Source organism: Oenanthe melanoleuca, chromosome 2 (genome assembly GCF_029582105.1).
Source record: "Oenanthe melanoleuca isolate GR-GAL-2019-014 chromosome 2, OMel1.0, whole genome shotgun sequence".
Lineage (NCBI taxonomy): Eukaryota > Metazoa > Chordata > Aves > Passeriformes > Muscicapidae > Oenanthe > Oenanthe melanoleuca.
The window spans coordinates 36636883-36655262 of record NC_079335.1 but is presented as its reverse complement, the minus strand read 5'-3'; the positions used below and the strand labels follow the sequence as shown (position 1 = coordinate 36655262).

The 18380-nt window shown below is 39.9% G+C and overlaps 1 long non-coding RNA gene across 1 annotated transcript; it reads left to right on the top strand.

Moving 5' to 3' along the window:
* The first annotated feature begins 1311 nt into the window (after positions 1 to 1311).
* On the top strand, positions 1312 to 16284 carry LOC130250087 (uncharacterized). Its single transcript, XR_008839900.1, has 3 exons — positions 1312 to 1438; positions 8954 to 9073; positions 9763 to 16284. It is a non-coding gene; the product is annotated as an uncharacterized LOC130250087 (long non-coding RNA).
* The last annotated feature ends 2096 nt before the right edge of the window (positions 16285 to 18380 follow it).

Below are 18380 nucleotides of genomic sequence, written 5' to 3'. Positions count from 1 at the left end.
ATTTTATCTCTTTATCACCATCAAAAATGCACAGTGTCAGCCAGTAATGACTTTGAGTTTCTTCTCTGATTAATGTAGTTAAGATTTTGTTACAAATTTGCATGAAACCTGGTTATCGATTTTTCCTGAAGTGCACATCAATATTTTTATAGCCTGACATTTCTACTACACAGCAATATTTGTTTAGTCTTTTTGTACTTATTTCTACTCATCCTTTTTCTATTCACCAGTGAATCAGCACCAGATTCCAAGTACTATTGCTCTATTTTTGGTTACAGAGATTTTATAGAGAGTAAAGAGCTCCCTATTTCATTGACATTTTTCTATCTTTTTCCTTTTAGGTCATGCTGCTTGTAATCTTAGTGACAGATAACAAACCGTGTGATTTCAATGTATATACAGCAGGAAACAAAAGATATGGAAAGCAGTTTGCAGTTTCAAAGTCCAGTGGCCAACTGCAGATAATAATTATGAAGGAGCAAGCACTTAAAAGGAGGACAGGCAGTGAATGACAGGCAGTGTGTCACTGTAATGCTGCTGGAGAGGCTCTTAGCTCACATCCTCAGTCTGGCAATCAAAACTGATTATCTGGAACCCTGGAAGAGGAGATATTTCCATTCAGATTTATATTTTACCAATGATTAATCACATGTCATGTAGCTAACTAGGAAAAAGCAACTGATTTTGTTTTAATTTAAATGTTTTGTATAGAAACATTGAACACTGATTTCCTGAATTAATATTCTTCCAGGGTGATAATATCCAAAATAATGTAGTACTTGGCTCAGATTAGATGTGTGGTAAAAAGAACCACAGCCTCAAAAAATTGAGATCTTTCACAGACATAGAAATGTTCATATTCAGAAATTAAAAGGAACTGGTAATTTCCAAGCCACTGAACAGCTTCAAACCGCTACCATTAAAAGTAAAAATATTTTTTTATTTCCCACACTGAATATGAAATATTTTCCAAAATGCTCCAGATTTCTGTGCAGTAATTTAGAGCCATACAGTGGCTTTGATACTTTATCAATGTCCTACAGTGCATCTGTGTACTTCAGTTCTGTATAAAAAGGGCAGGGAGAGAAAGCATCAGAGATTTCTTCACTAAAAAGAAGAATTTGATATCAGACTTTTTATTCTTGCGATTATACTTTGTATTACATAGTCTGCACCCTCCTGTTTAAGAATCGAAAACAGGCATTTTCTGGTTTACATTGAAACATGGGAGTCTTGAATATCTCTTCAGCTGCTTCCTAATGTTTGTTCCACAGGAAGGGAGTTAGTTCGTGGCACAGTGTGCTTTATTGTATCTGCATCAGCAGAGCAGATAAGCTCAGCCTCTCTTCATCTGAAAAAGGAACAGAGGAGTAGCACTGGGAGACAGTGCAATATTTCAGGATATTGTGAAGATTTCAGGCAACAAGACAACTTTCAGGTAAGCAGAAAAGGTCCTTTGCTACTTACATTCCTGTGCTGCTTCCCAAACTAATAACTTTAGCACTGAAAAACTCTGTCTTGGGTATGTTAGCATTCATTTTAGTGCTGGGTATTCCCTTAATGCAGAAGATGGCTTTTCACCTCTGTGACACATGTGGACTGGCATCATATGGAAGGGACCAGCAAGGCTTTTTCCTGAGAATCTGATGCTGAGATTTGGCTGCTTATGTACTTTGATTACACTACAGCTCTTTGAATAGAGACCTTATCATATGAAAGGGCAGGCTCCTCGTGAGTCCCAGCACGTTTTTTGCTTTGGCAGATCGCTCCTTAGAATTCAGGGAGGCAGAAGATACTTTTCAGGTCATAAGCATCATTTATAGCTTCTTGGGAGTTTTCCTGGACTGTCTACACTAGCACTTAGTAGAAGGCCTGCTGCAGTAGGACTGATGGCACTAAATCAAAGCACTGACAAAGCTTCTAAAGTACAATTCCTCTCTGTGCTTCCTGTGAGCACTTTTTCTCCTACCCTCTTTAACCATCTCTGTTCAGGGCTGAGCTTTTGGCACAGTCATTGACACACAGCTTTGTCAAGTTGTGATTTGCTTAGTAAAAGTGTGGAAATACAGGATTAAAAGCTTGTTTATCACAGAACTTCTTTGCTAGCATAGGGCATCAAAGCAAGTTGCTCTGTGGCAGTGCTTTTTCAGTGTCACAGGGAAAGTGAAATCCATGCCAGACAATGCAGTGCATCAAGCCCAGGAAGCTGCAGGCATTTTTCTTGTAAACTTCTCCTTTCATAGTTAAAATCCCAGACACTGTAAAATCCCTGCAGTGTGGTGTTTCAAATGAGGTACAAGCAAGAATGGCAAAAAAAAAAGTGGGCATGCTTTGCTAATGAGGGCAAATTGTGCCAGCTCTTTACAAAGAATAGTGTGTTTCCACCCACATCAAATCTGATAGATGTGGAAAGAGAGAGGAGCTATAGTGTTGTTTATTCTTTTCTTCTCACCTCACCTCTGGCATCTTGTAGAGACCATGGCTCATATTGTGTCTGATCTTGCCCTCATTAAAAAAGGACACTATTTTGTGTGGAAGTTGGATTGCCTAAGGGAAAAATGGCAGTAGTCAGATTCTTACCACACACCCAAACATAGTATGCTCTCAGAAAAGATTGCTGCTGGCTTTAACAGCAATAATACAATTGACAAAAATCAGTTTGTGGCCTTCATTAGGTTCAGGAGTCTGGCTTCTTTTTAGTTAATAAATATTTTACAGCTATTCAGAGTATTTGTATGCATTTTCAGACAGTGCTGCAGTGTATGGAGAGCATCCATTTGGAGTTTCTAGTTTATAACAAATGTTGTAGTTTATACAGCATTCAACTATGCCAGACATTTTTTCTAATATTAGACTTTTTTTTCTTAAGTACTTTCTGTGGTAACTTAATAAATCATTCCTCATATCCTCATGTTTAAATTATATTCCCATACACACTGCATCCATCAGAGTTGATGAGAGTGCATGCTCTAACTTCCAAAGAGCTGGCATCTCACACCCTCATTAGTAGGAACATATCTAGAAGATATAAGTGCTTTCTAAAGATCCAAACAGCACTGCTCCCTGTGACTTATTCACTTCCTGCTTTCCTTCAAAAGCAGCTGAAAGAGGCACTCTGCACCTGCCTTCTCCTTGTGCTGACATCTGTTTTTAAATGAGAAAGGAGGCAATGAATGTTAAGCTGAAGGGACTGACTTTATTTATGATTGCAAAGATTCTCAGCTTGAAGAATGAGTTCAATTCCAATGCCTTTCACCTTTCTTGCTACGCAGGGAGACAAAGAGAGCATTCATAGACACACCACATGTGACATGGGGCAGTCCAATGGCATTAGAAAACAGTTCAGTGAAACATTAATGAATTTACAGTGATGACAGCACAACAGTGCCAGGATCTAATCTTCTCTGTGCTAAGTGGTTTTCAAAGTAACCTCAAACCCAAAAAAACAGTCAGGACTAAAATCTTTCCTTTTCTGAAAAAAATATAATCAACTGCTTTTCTTTTGAAACCAGTAGCCATTCCTTTGTTTGCTGTGTCACTGGTGTTTTCCAGTCCATGTAATTTCTCAGGTTCTTCTCACCAAGCTCAGATAAGACTGAAGTTTTTCCAAGCATCTTATAGTTCAAATATATTTTTGCCCCTAATCTCCTGTGCTTCACGCTGCTTGCCTCAACAGCTGCCTGGACTGAGATATAGAGAAAAATTGCACAGAAAAATAGATGTTATGATCTTGTCTATAGCACTAACTTTAATCCAACCTTCTATTCACATCCTTTTCTTCATCATTATAGCTCCTTGCTGTCACATATCTGTGCTTACTTAAGTATTTGAATGAGGAGGATATATAAGGTGTGAAGTCAGATGTCAGCAAGGTTCTTGCGATGAGGAAAGATGTGAGCACTGCTGTTTACACAAGATTTTGTCCTGCCTCACTGACATCAAAAAGGTGATTGCCATTGACTTAAATAAGCATGGTGACAGAGACAGAAACCTCTGCTAAAATGTCCATTTCCAGGATCCTGAAGAGGAAGGTGTTGGGCATGAGGAAATAAATGCATTTGGGAGCTTCTCTTCACAGTCTACCTAGAACAGAGGTCATACTTTAACATCCACTAAATTATTCACAAGATTAGTAATTTCATTGTAGATATCCCTTCATAAGGACAACTATGAGTCTGTACTTCAAGCAAAGACAAGTAGTGCCAGATTTCTAAAATTTCTGTGTTTTAAATATATCCCATGACATTTCTCTGAAGAAATAGGTGTTCTTCCAAATGCTATAAAGATACATATTATAAATCACATTATAAATTCCTTTCCAAGGAAAATGGATAATGAAACAAGGAAGGGAACAAAGAGGAAAATAAGTGTCTGTATGCCTTCAGGGATCTGCTAAATCTAACTGATTTCAGTTGCTTAGAGAAAGGGAGGCCAGGGTGGGAAAACATGCACTGCAATCTGCAGTGTTCCTAAAGACTGGGGAAATACAATGAAGTTTGCCTTCCTTTAGTGTACTATCAGTAAAACCAGGCAGCATGGGGTGCAGTGTAGGCCAGCTAATTGCATAAATACCCAAAAGTCCGGAGAGACTGGTATAGCACAGCAAAGAACTCTGTGATCTGTACCCAAGTCAGAAAGAGCAGAGGCACCTTTCATAGCAGGCAGAGTTCCTTAGTAGAGCAGTAAGAGCTGAGACTGTGCTCCAGATGCACTGGAACAGTTTTCTTACAGAAAATGTGACTCTAAGGACATTGTCATGAGAGAGGAACTACAGAAGCAAGGCAGAGCAGAAGTGCATCCACAGAGGTTTATTTACTCCCCTGTCAATTGATTTCAGTGGGAGTTCTCATGTCAGCAGGGATTGCTGGGAGAAGCAAATCTATCCTCTTTCTATCAGAAATGCTATGAGAAACAGATTTACAAAAATGTATTATATAGGATTGATTGCCTTCATTAGCCTCATTTCAGTAATATTATTAGATATAAATCACAAGACAATTTCTTATAGAATTACTTTCTTATTAATATCACAACATCTTCATACTCCCACCAGTTATCATATTCATCTTTCATATGCTGGAAATCCCAATAAAATTAGCTAACTGGACACTAATAGCATGGCTCTATCTTTCACTCTCCCATATGTTCTGTTATCTTGTTTTATCTTACTTTCTTTTTTATTGAGTTGTTTTGGGTTTTTTAGTTGTCAAATTGTATTGCAGAGCACAGAATGTTTTTCTGGTCCTTACAATCTCTCGTACATTGAAAATATACTACAGAAGAGATCACCTACCTCAATTTGCTTTCAAATGTATTTTCTTCATAGCTACTGAAAATAAGACTCATGAATGCATTAATCATAAACAGAGTAAGTGGTCTAGACCAAAATTTACTAGATAAAGGATGATGTGAAAAAAATACTATAGCTTTCTTCTTATGCTTGATGTTCAAAACAATTCATTGCTGGTAATAGTCATAACATTAATAGGAACTTGGAGAGAAAATAAAATTACTTTGTCTAATTCAAACCTGGGGAGAAAATTAGTTTTCCTAAACAATGAGAAATCTGCTTTCCAAAGTGGTTTTATCTCTGTGGAACTGGTACAAAAGTCATGCTGTTACATACTCCTTCTCTTCAGTATATAAAAGGCTGGGGGAGATATTTTTTCACACATATTCCCAAGCCTGCTTTATTCCCTTCGTGCTTTGTGAGATCAGCACAAAAGGTCTAGAAAGTAGGCTGGAAAAATCAGCTGCAGCTTCTCCTTGAGAGAAGGGCTTCCCTGGTGCCTCAATGCCAGCAAAGCCTGGAGACAGCTGGTGAGGAGCACCAAAGCATCCCCCAGTTACCCCAGAATCAGGTGCCAAAAGGTCCCTGCTGTCTCCCTGCATGTCAGGATCTCACACGCACTTACACCTGCAGATTTATACATGAATTCTTTCTAACAGGACTTCTTAACAGCACAGGAGCTGTGCATCCAGACTGGGACATGGGGCTTCCTACAGAGCCAACAATTTTTGGTTTATTGTATAAGCCATAATTTCACAGAAGGGCTGAGGCTGGAAAGTACCAGCTAGCTAAAACCCCCTGCTCAAAGCAGGGTCAGCTTAAAGCAGATTTTCAAGATTACGTCTCATTGAGTTTTGAATATCTCCAAGGATGCAGAATCCACAACGTCTCCAGGAAACCTGTGCCAGTGTTTAACCACTTTCACAGAAATTATTGTTTTTCTTAAGTTTAAGTGGAATTTCCTGTGTTTTGTTTGCTTCATTGACTCATCCTGTCATTAGGCACCACTGAAAAGATCCTGACTCAATCCTTTTCAATCACCTCCTCCAGGTATTTATTCACACTGATGAGATCCCCCTGAGCTTTCTTATCTCATGGCTCAATCACCCCAATTACCTCACTATCTCAGCCTTTCCTGTTAGGGGACACACTCCAGTTCCTTAGCCATTTTTTGGCCCTGCACTGGACTCTGTCCAGTAGCTCAACATCTCTCTTGTCTTGGACAACCCAGAACAGGACCCAGAACTCCAGGTGTGGAGCAGCACTGAGCAGAGGAGCAGGATTACCCCCTTGACCTGCTGGCAACTCTCTTCCTAAGGAAGCTCAGAAGGCCCTTTGTATTAAAGCTGCTTTTCAGCTGGTTGACCCCACAGCTTTTATGGGTACTTGCAGTTCTGTGGGTTCCTTTAACTTGGCATTTCCCTTTTTTGACCTTCAAAAGGCCTTTCTCATGTCACAAACATTTTGTTTAGCAGTTACTTGTTCCAGTTTTCTACCATCTGTAAACTTGCTGAGGAAGAACTCTGTCCCACTATCCAGCTATCTTATGAAGATGTTGAACACTTTTGGCCCCAGTATCAATCTCCAGTGTACACCTCTGGTGAGTGGCCTCCAGGTGAACTTTGTGTAGCTGATCACAGTCCTTTCAGCCCAGTAGTTCAGGCAATTTACAGTCCAACTCAGTCCTGCTATCTAGTTGGTACATCACTGATTTACCAGGAAGGATGTCACAGCTGCCAGTGTCAAAAACCTTTCTAAACTCAAGATGACAATATACACTGCTCCAACCAATCTGTAGTTTCTTCTTAAAGAAAAGAGTGACTTGGCTTTCTTCCAGTCCTCAGGACCCTTCCCTGATGACATTTCAAGAAAGGTCTTGCAGTGACATTAGCTCTCTCAGCACTTGTGGTTGCATCTGATCAGATTGACTTGTGTTCATTCTGGCTGTGTAAGTGTTCCCTAACCTGATCCTTCTCCAGCAATGGCAATTCTTGCTTATTCCAGATGTTTCCATGTCTCTTAGGGACACATGGAGATCCCTGAGATTCCTGAAGGTTGGTTTTGACAGTAGAGACCAATAAGAAAAGAGCACTGAGTACACTGGTCTATTCTGTGCCTTCTGTCACCAGGTCACCTGCCCTGTTCAGCAGTTGGCCAACATTTCACCCAGTCTCCCTTTTACTGCTGATATACCTGTAGAAACCTCCCTTTTTGCCCTTCATGTCTCTAGCTAGATTCAACTCCAAGTGGACTTTGATTTTACTAACCTGATCCCTGCCTGCTTGGTCAGTGTCTATATTCCTCCTGTATCACCTAACTCTACTTCCACCTACTGAATATTTCTTTTTTACCTTTGAGCTTACTGCTTATCCATGCAGGCTTCCTCCAGCTTTGTTTTACTTCCTGCAGATGCAGACTGACAACTCTTGAGTCTGGAAGAGGTGATCCTTGAAAATCAGTCAGCCCTCCTGAACTCCTCCTCTCTTCTGCAAGAGAGTGTCACAAAGAATTCTTCCAAGGAGGTCCCGTTGTTTGCTTTTCTGATGTCCAGGGTTGTTAAGTTGCTGTCTTCTCTCAGGATCCTGAGTTCCATCAGCTCCTGGCATTCACACTCATGGGTCTGTGCTGGCACCAGTCCTGTTCAATATTTTTATTGACAACATGGATGAGGGAATTGAGTCTTTCATTAGTAAATTTTAAGCTATGAGCGTGTGTTGTTCTGTTGGAATGGAGGAGGGCTCTGCAGAGAAACCTGGAATGAGTCCAATGGGAGGAAGTTTAACAAGGCCAAGTGCTGAGTCCTGCACTTTGGCCACAATAACCCCCTGAAGTGCTACAGGCTGGGGATGGTGTGGCTGGGCAGTGCCCAGGGGAAAGAGACCTGGGGGCACTGGTCAGCAGCTGACTGAACATGAGCCAGCAGTGAGCCCTGCTGGCCAAGAGGGCATCCTGGCCTGTATCAGGAACAGTGTGGCCAGCAGGAGCAGGGAGATCATTCTTGCCCTGTACTCAGCACTGGTGAGGTCACACCCTGAGTGCTGTGTCCAGTTCTGGCCCCTCAGTTCAGGAAGGGCATTGAGACGCTCGAGCGCATCCAGAGGAGGCAACAAGGCTGGTGAGGGGCTGGAACACAAACCCTGTGAGGAATGGCTGAGGGAGCTGGGGGTGTTTAGCCTGGAGAAAAGGAGACTCAGGGGTGACCTTATCACTCTCTACAACTTCCTAAAAGGTGGCTGTAGTCAGGTGGGGGTTGGTCTCTTTTGCCAGGCAGCAATCGACAGAACAGAGGACACAGCTTTAAGCTGTGCCAAGAGATGTTGGGAAAATGTTTTTTACAGAAAGAATGGTCTGCCAGGGGAGGTGGTGGAGTCACCATCCCTGGATGTGTTTGAAAAAAGACTGGATGTGGCACTTGGTACCATGCTTCAGTTGACGTGTTAGGGCATGGGCTGGACTCAATCTTGAAAGTATCTTCCAACCTAGTGATTCAATGATTCTGTGTTTTCCAACCAGTATCATCTTTGTTTCTGAAAATCAGATCCTGCAGAGCATCTTATCTTCACCTCCTCAGCCACCTGTATCAGAAAAAATTATTATATTTATTATTATTATTATTAATTTTGTAATATTATTCTTACATTATTGTCCTTCAACACACTCTAGATCCCACTTGGATTTTTTGTCTAGCTGTATCAGCCATTGCAGCAATCCAGCTATGTCAGTGTGATTTACCTCTTAATCAGAGATTTCAAAATCAGTCTCCATCTGCTGAAGAATTCAAAGGTGAGAATTTTCCTTTTTTTTTTGCTTCTTTTCCAAACAATTGGCAACAAACAGAAAGTCCATTTCTCAGTACCGCTGCAAAGAATGTGTTATGGCCTATGATACTGTTAGTTTTGTAACAAAGAAATGTTTCCATCAAAAGGTGCTTATCACCAAAATTAAATAGAAATTATAAATGGTTTGCTGATATTTTTCTGTGAGCCAGTTTTTAAATGGGTCACATTGTTCTTTTCTTTGCTATCAACCTAAAATAGAAGTTATAATATCAACAGTGGTTTGCACATAATAAAACACTATCTGAAATTTAGTTTGGTAATTTTTCACTTGAAAATTAAGGCTAAAATAATACCTTTATTGTAAATTATCATAGTATACTCTTTATTTTTCTATTTAAATGCTATATTCTTGGTAGTAGAAACTCCAGTCAGAGTGCTGAACAGTGAAAATTATCTTTTGGTACTGGCAATAAGAAAAATACATATTCATGTTGAGAGTATAACATTACTGAGACTTCTTTTCCCTTCACGGGCCAAATTCTCTGCTGGTATCTTTGATGGAATTCCCCAGACTCCACTGAGACTTCACCAATTTTTGTTACAGAGAACACAGGATATTTTTTATTATTGTTATATTTTTTTTAAATAAAGATAAAAATGAAATAGAAACACTGACAGCATTTTCTTTCACAGATTTTGGATTTGAGAACCTCTTTATGAACATCAAACTGTGGTCCATTTCTCCCTGGAGTATCGTGCAGCAGCAGCTCTTCAACACCAGGGGAAGTATGAGCTATCCACAGACACTCGTAAAAAACCAGGCACATGCAGGCCACACAAGGTGCACAAGGCCATCCAAGAGTCATTAGCAGCTCCAGGGGAGGAGTTTTTTATGCTCACTGTGGAACACTTGAGAAAAGGGAAATTCAGATGTGCACAGGGTGCAAGTTGTTTGGCCCAGCTCAGATTTGTGCACCTCATCAGTGTTGGTGAGGATTGTGCTCAGCTGATGCCACGTGAGGCTGTAGAGGATTCCTTCTCAGAGAATGGATTTCCTCACTACTGTGTAAGCAGCTTCTGTTCCCACTCAGCCCTCAGTTCAGGATTAAAGGGCAACTCAGGGCTCCACTTCAGTGGCTGAAGTTAAAGTAAGGCTAAAATGGTCAAAGCCATTTGCAGCAATGAAAAGCATAATGAGGAAAAATAAAGAGGTCTTCCACCACATGCTGAGAAGAGAGGAAGTGCAGGAGAAAACAGACTAAAGTACAAGGTCCTGACTATTCCTGGCACCATATGTTAGGCTCTTTGGGGATTCTTCAGAGAGGTGAACTTCACTTGCACTGAGATCAATGAAAACCTGTGCATTCAATCTGTTTCTCATAAAAAAATAACTCAGAGTCTCTCCAGTGTGCAAGTCAGAACTGTCTGAAAGTCACAGGGAAATGAAGAGCTGAAAGGCTAAGAGTTTTGTGCTTCTTTTTCTTTTTATATACTTTTTATTCCCAGAGATCCTATGGGAAGCATAGGACTTCAGCACAGGGACAGCCAAAAAGATTCAGGGCTGTTAAAATAGTAGCTTGTTTAAATCCCAAGATAAACTAGTTGTGCTAAATTAATCTATGAACCCTCACATCAGATCTAGAGCCTCTGAGCAGTACAGATATTTTGAGATGATCTAATTGTGGTTGGAGAGAAGGGAGAGTGTGGGCACAAGTAACACTGTGCTGTGTGCCACAGTGGGGTTAGCACACAGCACAGTGCAAAAAGCTGACATGGGCAACACAGCCAGGACACCAGGGAGCAAAGACACCTAGGCATTTCTGAAAATTAATTGCTGGAATGATCAGATAGCAGATTTGAAATGCTTGCTAGGAAACTGAGGAAGATGTGTGAAGAAAAATGGTGAGCTTTAGGAAGTGTTGACAGGACTGGAAAGGGCAGGGAAGGGTACTGTTGCCAACTAATAGATTAATAGAAAGGAATTGTCTCTTGAGGGTGTTTTTCCAGCTCTTCAGCAGGAGTCAGAGACACCTGGATGGCTTTGTTTTCTAAACTCAGGCAGGACAAGTTAAAAGCAGTGCCTCTCACCAAAGTGAATTAAAGGACACAAGTACTGTCTGTTGGGAGGCAGGGGACAGGATTTGACAGGTGAAGGCTGGCCAGGGAGCTGAAGGAGATGAGCATTTGAGGAACACCAGGATTGTTCTGGACAACACTCTTTTGTGAGTCTGCTGCTGTCAGATGCTGTGGGGTTGAGAGCACTTCATCCATCCCCACTCACTCCCAGCCTAACACAGCACCACAAAATACCAGAAACCATCCAGGTATTGGCAATATAATCACTCACACCAAACAAGAAGGCAGCAGAGAAGAATTCTAATGTACTGCTGGGAAATGTGGAATATGTAGTATATTGCTATATCCATCCTCATTGGGTGGACGACATTTAAACACTGAAATGGATGTTCTTCAGAAATTGTGGACAACAGTTTTGTTTTTACCCCTCTGCACAAATGGTGGAAAACATTTTTTTTTTAAACTGCACTGCAGACAGAAAACAAAATGAATAATGATTTTGCAGTTTCTGACTCCTTCAAGATGTGATTGATCATTACATTGTCACAGGTCAACCTCTGCCACAGAAAACTCCAGATAATCTTCAGCTGCATTTCCTAAACCATTAATAGGATAGACAAGGCTAAGATAACAATGCACAATTTATTTTCCAAAAGCAGCTGACAGGAGGAAATGGATACCAAATGAATTAACTCATTAGAACAGTACGGCACATTTGGAAACTCAAAACAGACTGCCTGGAATGATTTCAATCTGCCACGAGGTTAATGTCAGTCCCTTGCTTAGGCGTGTCAGTGTTGTAAACTAGTGATCCTGTTTTAGAAAGGTTGATGTGTGCACACCCTGGGACTTGTGCCTTAGGGTGGCCTGGACTTAATTGATTGCATGACTTGAACGCTGTGTCCCTCACAGGTTGCATAGTATGTGCAAGGGTTACATCCACATGGACACACAAAAAACCACACAGACATACCAACACTTTTTAATATAAACAAAAAATATTTGTTAGCTTGTTGAGAATCATCATTAAAAATAGCAGGTATCTTACAGGCTGTAAATACATTCTGTTTTTAAGGAACTGTATCTATATCCAGAGCAAAAACTTAGCAACTGTCTCAAGGGAGCAAAGTTTGTCTCATGCCTGATTTATAACCAGCTGAGAATTTCTCAGAATTTGGGTTTTAACATTTGTCAGCCACAAGTTGTCAAGCAAGCCTATTTTCTCCTGGTAAGCTCCCACCTGTGTCTGTTTCATAGTTACAGCAGTATATTTTTAGAAAATTGTGGACTTTTATTCAGCCTACTGGACTCCATTACAGCACTGCTAAGGTAATATCTACATTTATAGCTGTCATTAATATGGTATTTAAGAGCTTTAGTTGCTTTTTCTCATTCACAGGGTAATAAGCCGTAATTAAAGGAGTCAGGGGCTGTATTACAGAAACATTTCCCACCCCATGTGTAGCACAAAGATTACTTTGCAAAGAGACAACTGGGAGCCAAAGCAGTTCAGAGTATTTCTTCATATATTCATATCAATAACACAATGGCAATTGTCATTAAAAGAACAACATTCTAAAACAGTAACTTGTTCAACCACTGTATCTGAAAATGGCTTAAATTTGATTAGTGTGTGCAGATAATGGGGACTAGACAACAGCATAGAAATGGTCCTGTTGATTTATATCTGAAGAGTCCCTACACATGATTTACCAGCAGCAGCTGTAAAAAGCTCTTTGCTTTCCTTTCGGTGCAGAAATCACTTAGAACAAGGGTCATCCCAAAACAAAAGCAATTCAAGCAGCCTATCTAAGGAAGGAAGGAGGGAAGGAAGGAAGGAGACTTATTTCATCTTCTACACTGGGGATCGTTTTTACATCACCCCAGATTATGCAATATACCATGGCAGGGACTGTGAAGCATGAGTTCATGGAGAAAGGGCACTTTCATTAGTGCTGCTGCAGTGTCTGCTCTCAGATGTCTGAGGTGGAAAGGTCACAGCCACAGACTTCACAGCACCACTATCTGCCCTGTCTACACCCACCCCTGCTTATCCAGAGCTGTGAGGAAGGGAGGTTAAATGCTTTCATATGAGGTGTGTGTTTATCCTGATGGCATACAAAGAAGAATCCTGTTAAATTAAGTAGCACCCTTCTTAAGAATGGCAATTACTGTGAAGCACAGATTCAAGTAAGATTCCCTGAATTTGTGATCTGATTCATTTGGCAGTGATGTTTTACAATGTGTAGTGTCAAACACTATATAATGTCAATGATAAGAGAGCACATGAGGATTTATGATGTGTAATGACGTGAAATGTCTTTGGTGCTCCAACTCTGGCTCTTTTGTTTGCATGTAAACCACAAACTGGTTTGGCATAAGGCACAAGATTTTTTCCCATCTCAAAAAAAAAAGGGTCAGCTGTACTGGAATGAGGTAAAAGTACAAAGGTAAGGGCAGGATTACTTCAGATCAGGGGATTGCTTCATATGGTCACAACCCTTCTTTTCCTCAAGTATCTAGATTTAGTATGATTTTCCAATAATGTTCAGAGAAGTGTTGAAAGTACTGTATAGGTCTTTGTCCTTTAATTGAATTACCCACATACATGTGCACACACACAAACACACACACACTCGACCCCTTCCATTATGCACCAAAAGGCTTTAGTGGCCCCAAGTCACAGCACTCCAGAAATCAAACATGTTGGTACTTTCTGGAAGCTGTGTTGCAAATTCTTGCAGAACAGATGTGTGATTCCAATTCATGCAACCTTCCAGCTCTGTGAATTGAGGGTCCTAATCAGATATAGTTCTGTTCTTTTATTTTGTCTGGCTTAAAACATCTCTCTGAGGTCAACTTCATCCATGCAATTGCCCCAAAGAGAATTGCTAGATTTAGCTGACAGATGCAAAAAATCTCATGTTGTCACAGAACTCCCCAGTGTCTACTCAGCACCAGATGTCAAAGAATGCAAATCTACAGCTGGGTCTGGTGTTCTTTTGTACTCCAAATTCCCTCCCTCCCAGCTGTTGTTTTCCACTTCCATGTACATAGAGTTGAATTTTCAGAAGCAGGAGATAGACACTTATGGCTTCCTATATTGATATGAATATACTTTTTTTTTTAATTTACCTGGAAAACATCTTTTTTTAGTTGAATAATGGTGTATTTGTGAGGTTTGAGTATGCTTACCTGTCACTATTGAAAACAACCTTACTCATCTTGTACATGCAATCTCTTCTCAGGAAGTTCTCTGGAACTGGAGTTGTCTTTCCAAGTAGCTATTTAGAAGTGCAGAATAGGATTTTCTCCCTTGCTTAGGCCTCCTGGGCACCATGGAAATAATAAGCATGACCACAGTAATACAAAACAAAAGACCTATAGTCATAAGGAATTGCAGAGCAGTGTTTATTCAGTTATCTGGAGGTCCTTTGCTGGCTATCCTTTGTGTCTCTCAGGAGAGGAAGTTCTAGCCTGGGACTACAATGACTGGTTTTAAATTTTGTTCTCTCTCATGTAGATATTACCAACCTGCACAGCTTTTGAAATATTGTCAGATAGTAATACGTCTGCAAGAGCTGAGCTGACTTTTCCTTTTTTTGTTTTTTCCCCTACCTAAATTGGGGGAAAATTTGAAATAACAGGTAAGGGTGACTACAGCAGTATACATTAGTTTTCCTGAGCTTCCTGTAAATGAATTCAGAGATTCAGAATTTCTAAGGTTCACCTGCAGTGACCTCTAGTGTAGTTTAGATTTCCTTTTCTTAAATGAAGATAGCATGCATATGGAGACTTTCTCTTTTTACTTACTTGTGTGATGATCTTCAGCTCACAGAGTTCTCTGTTGTACAGATATTAATCACAATCTAAGAAATTATTTGGTTTATTATACTTCTACTTTTCAGCCAGTCAAGAAACTTAGTTTTCATCTAGGGCTAAGGACACATTACTGTGTTTAAAAAGGATGGGTTGTAAATGATGGGAAAGTATGCAAAACACAGGTTCAAATTTAAATTAAAGGTCCAAATTATACAATCACATGTAAATTCCTACTTTTTGAGGAAAGCCTAGCAATGCACTTTACCATTGCAACATGCCTTATATCAGACTGCAGAAGTTTCACAGAACATTCACCTTCCTGCACTGTTTTTATTGTCTTCAGCTGGGTGACGATATTGTTGATTTAACCCCCTGCTCCAAATGCAATTCACCAAGCTGCACTGTCTCCCCAAACTCACTGAGACCTGAGGTGGCAAACCCATGCTATGACCAGCAGTGCTGAATTGATTTCTCATCCAGTACCTGCAAAGAGCATAGACTCACCTCACTCCAGCGACAACACACTTCAAGTCACCAGCTGACCTGCATGCAGCTACCCCAGCTCTTTCTACATCCCTGCCACCCAGTGTTCCAAGATCTGACCCAGGGGAAGGCAGAGCCAGCTCAGGTACCTGCATCTGCCACGTGAATGCTCATAAATCTTCACATTGCCAGGAAGATTGAATCAAACAAACCTGACTATGAAATACTGAAAAGCTGACTCCTAAAGCTGCCTATGCTAAGTTGCCTAAGCTAAGTTGCCTTGCCTGAGTCCTATTACTGTTATGAAATGTTTTAACATAACTTGAGTGATAGTTATCAAACACAGAAGTGGAACAGTCATAGGGAGAGTCTCCAGGTATTTCTGTATTTATTAATCATGCCTATAAAACAGAGTAATGGAAATGAAAATGCAAAGTGTTAACACCATTTTGGGGAAGTCTAGAAGTGTTTATAACTACTATTATTATATATTTGTATCCACAATATCCATTTTTTGAAGTAGATAATAATATCAATTTAGGAAAGCAGTGATTTAAGATAAAAGAAAAAGTGGTGTTTAATGGATTTACATTAGGCAGTAGCAGAGCTATCCACCTATCAGATAAGAGGAAAGGAGGGAGAAGAGTATAAATACTTTGTTTGAAGTGATATGACCCGGCACAAATAGCCTCAGTGACATTTTAAGATCAAACAGTCCAAGACTCAGGTACATATACTTCAAATCACAAGGGGAAGTTTTGGGAAGCTGAGCCTGATCTGCCTAGCCCGATCTGAGCTAGTGCTCAGAGTGACAAAAACTTTTATTTAATTCTGACTTTTTTAAAAGTATCACCAGGTTGCATTTCCTAATTTATTTGACTTCTAATGCATTCTAGTGACAATATCCCACTGAAATATTTATTTTAAAAATCAGAAACACATATACCAATTTACATTTTCAGGCTAGTGACTGTTTGCCTGAAGGATTAGAAAGGAATTACTACTAAGGCAAAAGCAAATATTTTTTAACTTGATGAAGAAATATGTGTTCAGATGTTTAAAAAAATTAAAACCTAGCAAAAAATAATATTTAAATATGATAATTCATAAAAGTAATGTTAAAATGTTGAACAAATAGTAAAGAAAGAGGAAGTGCTAAGAAAGGTAGGGAAGACAGGGATTTTTTCAAATGCTCTGTACCATCAAATATACATTAAATTTGAGACAGTGAGAAATTGAGAATTAAACTGTGGGAAGTCAGCAGGAAAACAAAGTGCTGATTGTGCCCAGAGTTAAGCACAGGAGATGCACAAGGAAGGGGGATTAAAAGCCTGCCTGAAGGGGTGTTTGGAAGGTTGAGGGGAAATACTGTTCTGAAGTAAATGGCCAGGTGGGCAGCAGTTGCATAAAAAAATAACTGGGGGGGAAAGCAATGTCACCTACAAAAATCATTGGGAAAGAGAGTAAGAGTTTCTTCCATTGCAAAGGTTTTCATTCAAAGAAGCAAATAAAGGACATTTGTGAAGTAAAAGCAGTCTTTCAGAGCCTGCCCCTCATGCTACAAACATCACTTTGAGAAAGGAAACATCTGTTCCCAGCCAGCACCAGTCTCCAGGAGCCAACACACTGCTGGAGATGGAACTGAGCACACAGAGCCCAGCAGGGCTGGTGTGGGAAATGGGGCTTAGGCACCACAGCCACTGCAGAACACATCCCTGCTCTTTCAGAGCTCTCTGGGTAAAACCAAATACCTCTGGATTCATTATAGTCAATGTCTGCCTTATGTTCATTATCATAGAAATTTATCTCAGAAGCACTGCTTTCTGCCTGGAAAATAAATGTTTCTACTTTGCTTCATTGCCTAATAGCTGGAGGAGTCCATTACCTTGGGAAAACATTTTTTCCATTTACATTGACTCTTAAATATTTTATGATCACTTTTCCTTCTAGCTTTCACAGTAAATAAGGCAAATACATGACAGACAGAAGATATTAAATAGTCACCAATGTAGGTAATTTAGTATATATAGTGATCCATACCTATTTTTATCCTGACTTTCTATAAATTGTGCTATACACTATACTGCTGCCTTTAATTATTTTCATTTACTTTACTCTGTCAGTGCTTAGTTTGACTACCTTTCAGCCTCTATCCCATAAATACTTCCTAGTGGACTTAAAGAGGTGCAGCATTTAAACTAAGCAACTGTGAGTCTTGGATCTTAGTGTTTGAAAGGCATTTAATTTTTACTTCTCTTCCATGAGGATTGTTGCAGTGACATTTCCACATAGTACCTCTGGCACTAACTCACTTTCAGTTATTTTGAAATCAAACATTATTTTTATCAGCCTGAAAAAGATAGTAAAATACTTTTTTTAATCAAATCAAATCAAATGTAATACATTCTGCACATACAGCCAAAATAATAATAAATATTAGTAGTATCATTAATTAACAAATAATTATCCAGCTACATTTGTTGAAAGCAGAGAGCAGAGTGAGACTCTAAGGGATGAACTGACAGCATATATCCCTGAAAATTCATTTCTACAGCACTATTTTGCTTCCTCTCTGTTTTTAGGAATCACAATGAAAGAATGGCATTAAGATTACCTGTTTTCCATTGCATGTATCAGCTGCAAAGAAATGAGCAGATGTGTACAGGGGAACTGAGACAAGACCTACCTAACACAAGAGGAGACTTTCTGGGCTGAACCACTCCAGGCTGGGCTCCAGGTGACAGGCAGAGACCTTGTTGTGTGTGTAAAGCACAATTCCCAGGCTTGGTGCCATGCAGAAAAGGGATGATGCTTGTGGCAGTCACAAATGTTGTGCATTCAATTAATCAAACCCAAATGCTGTAACATTGTGGGGAAATTATGGCTAGGATTATTATGGTCTGTAATATCCTGTAAAATCTGGCTTTGTT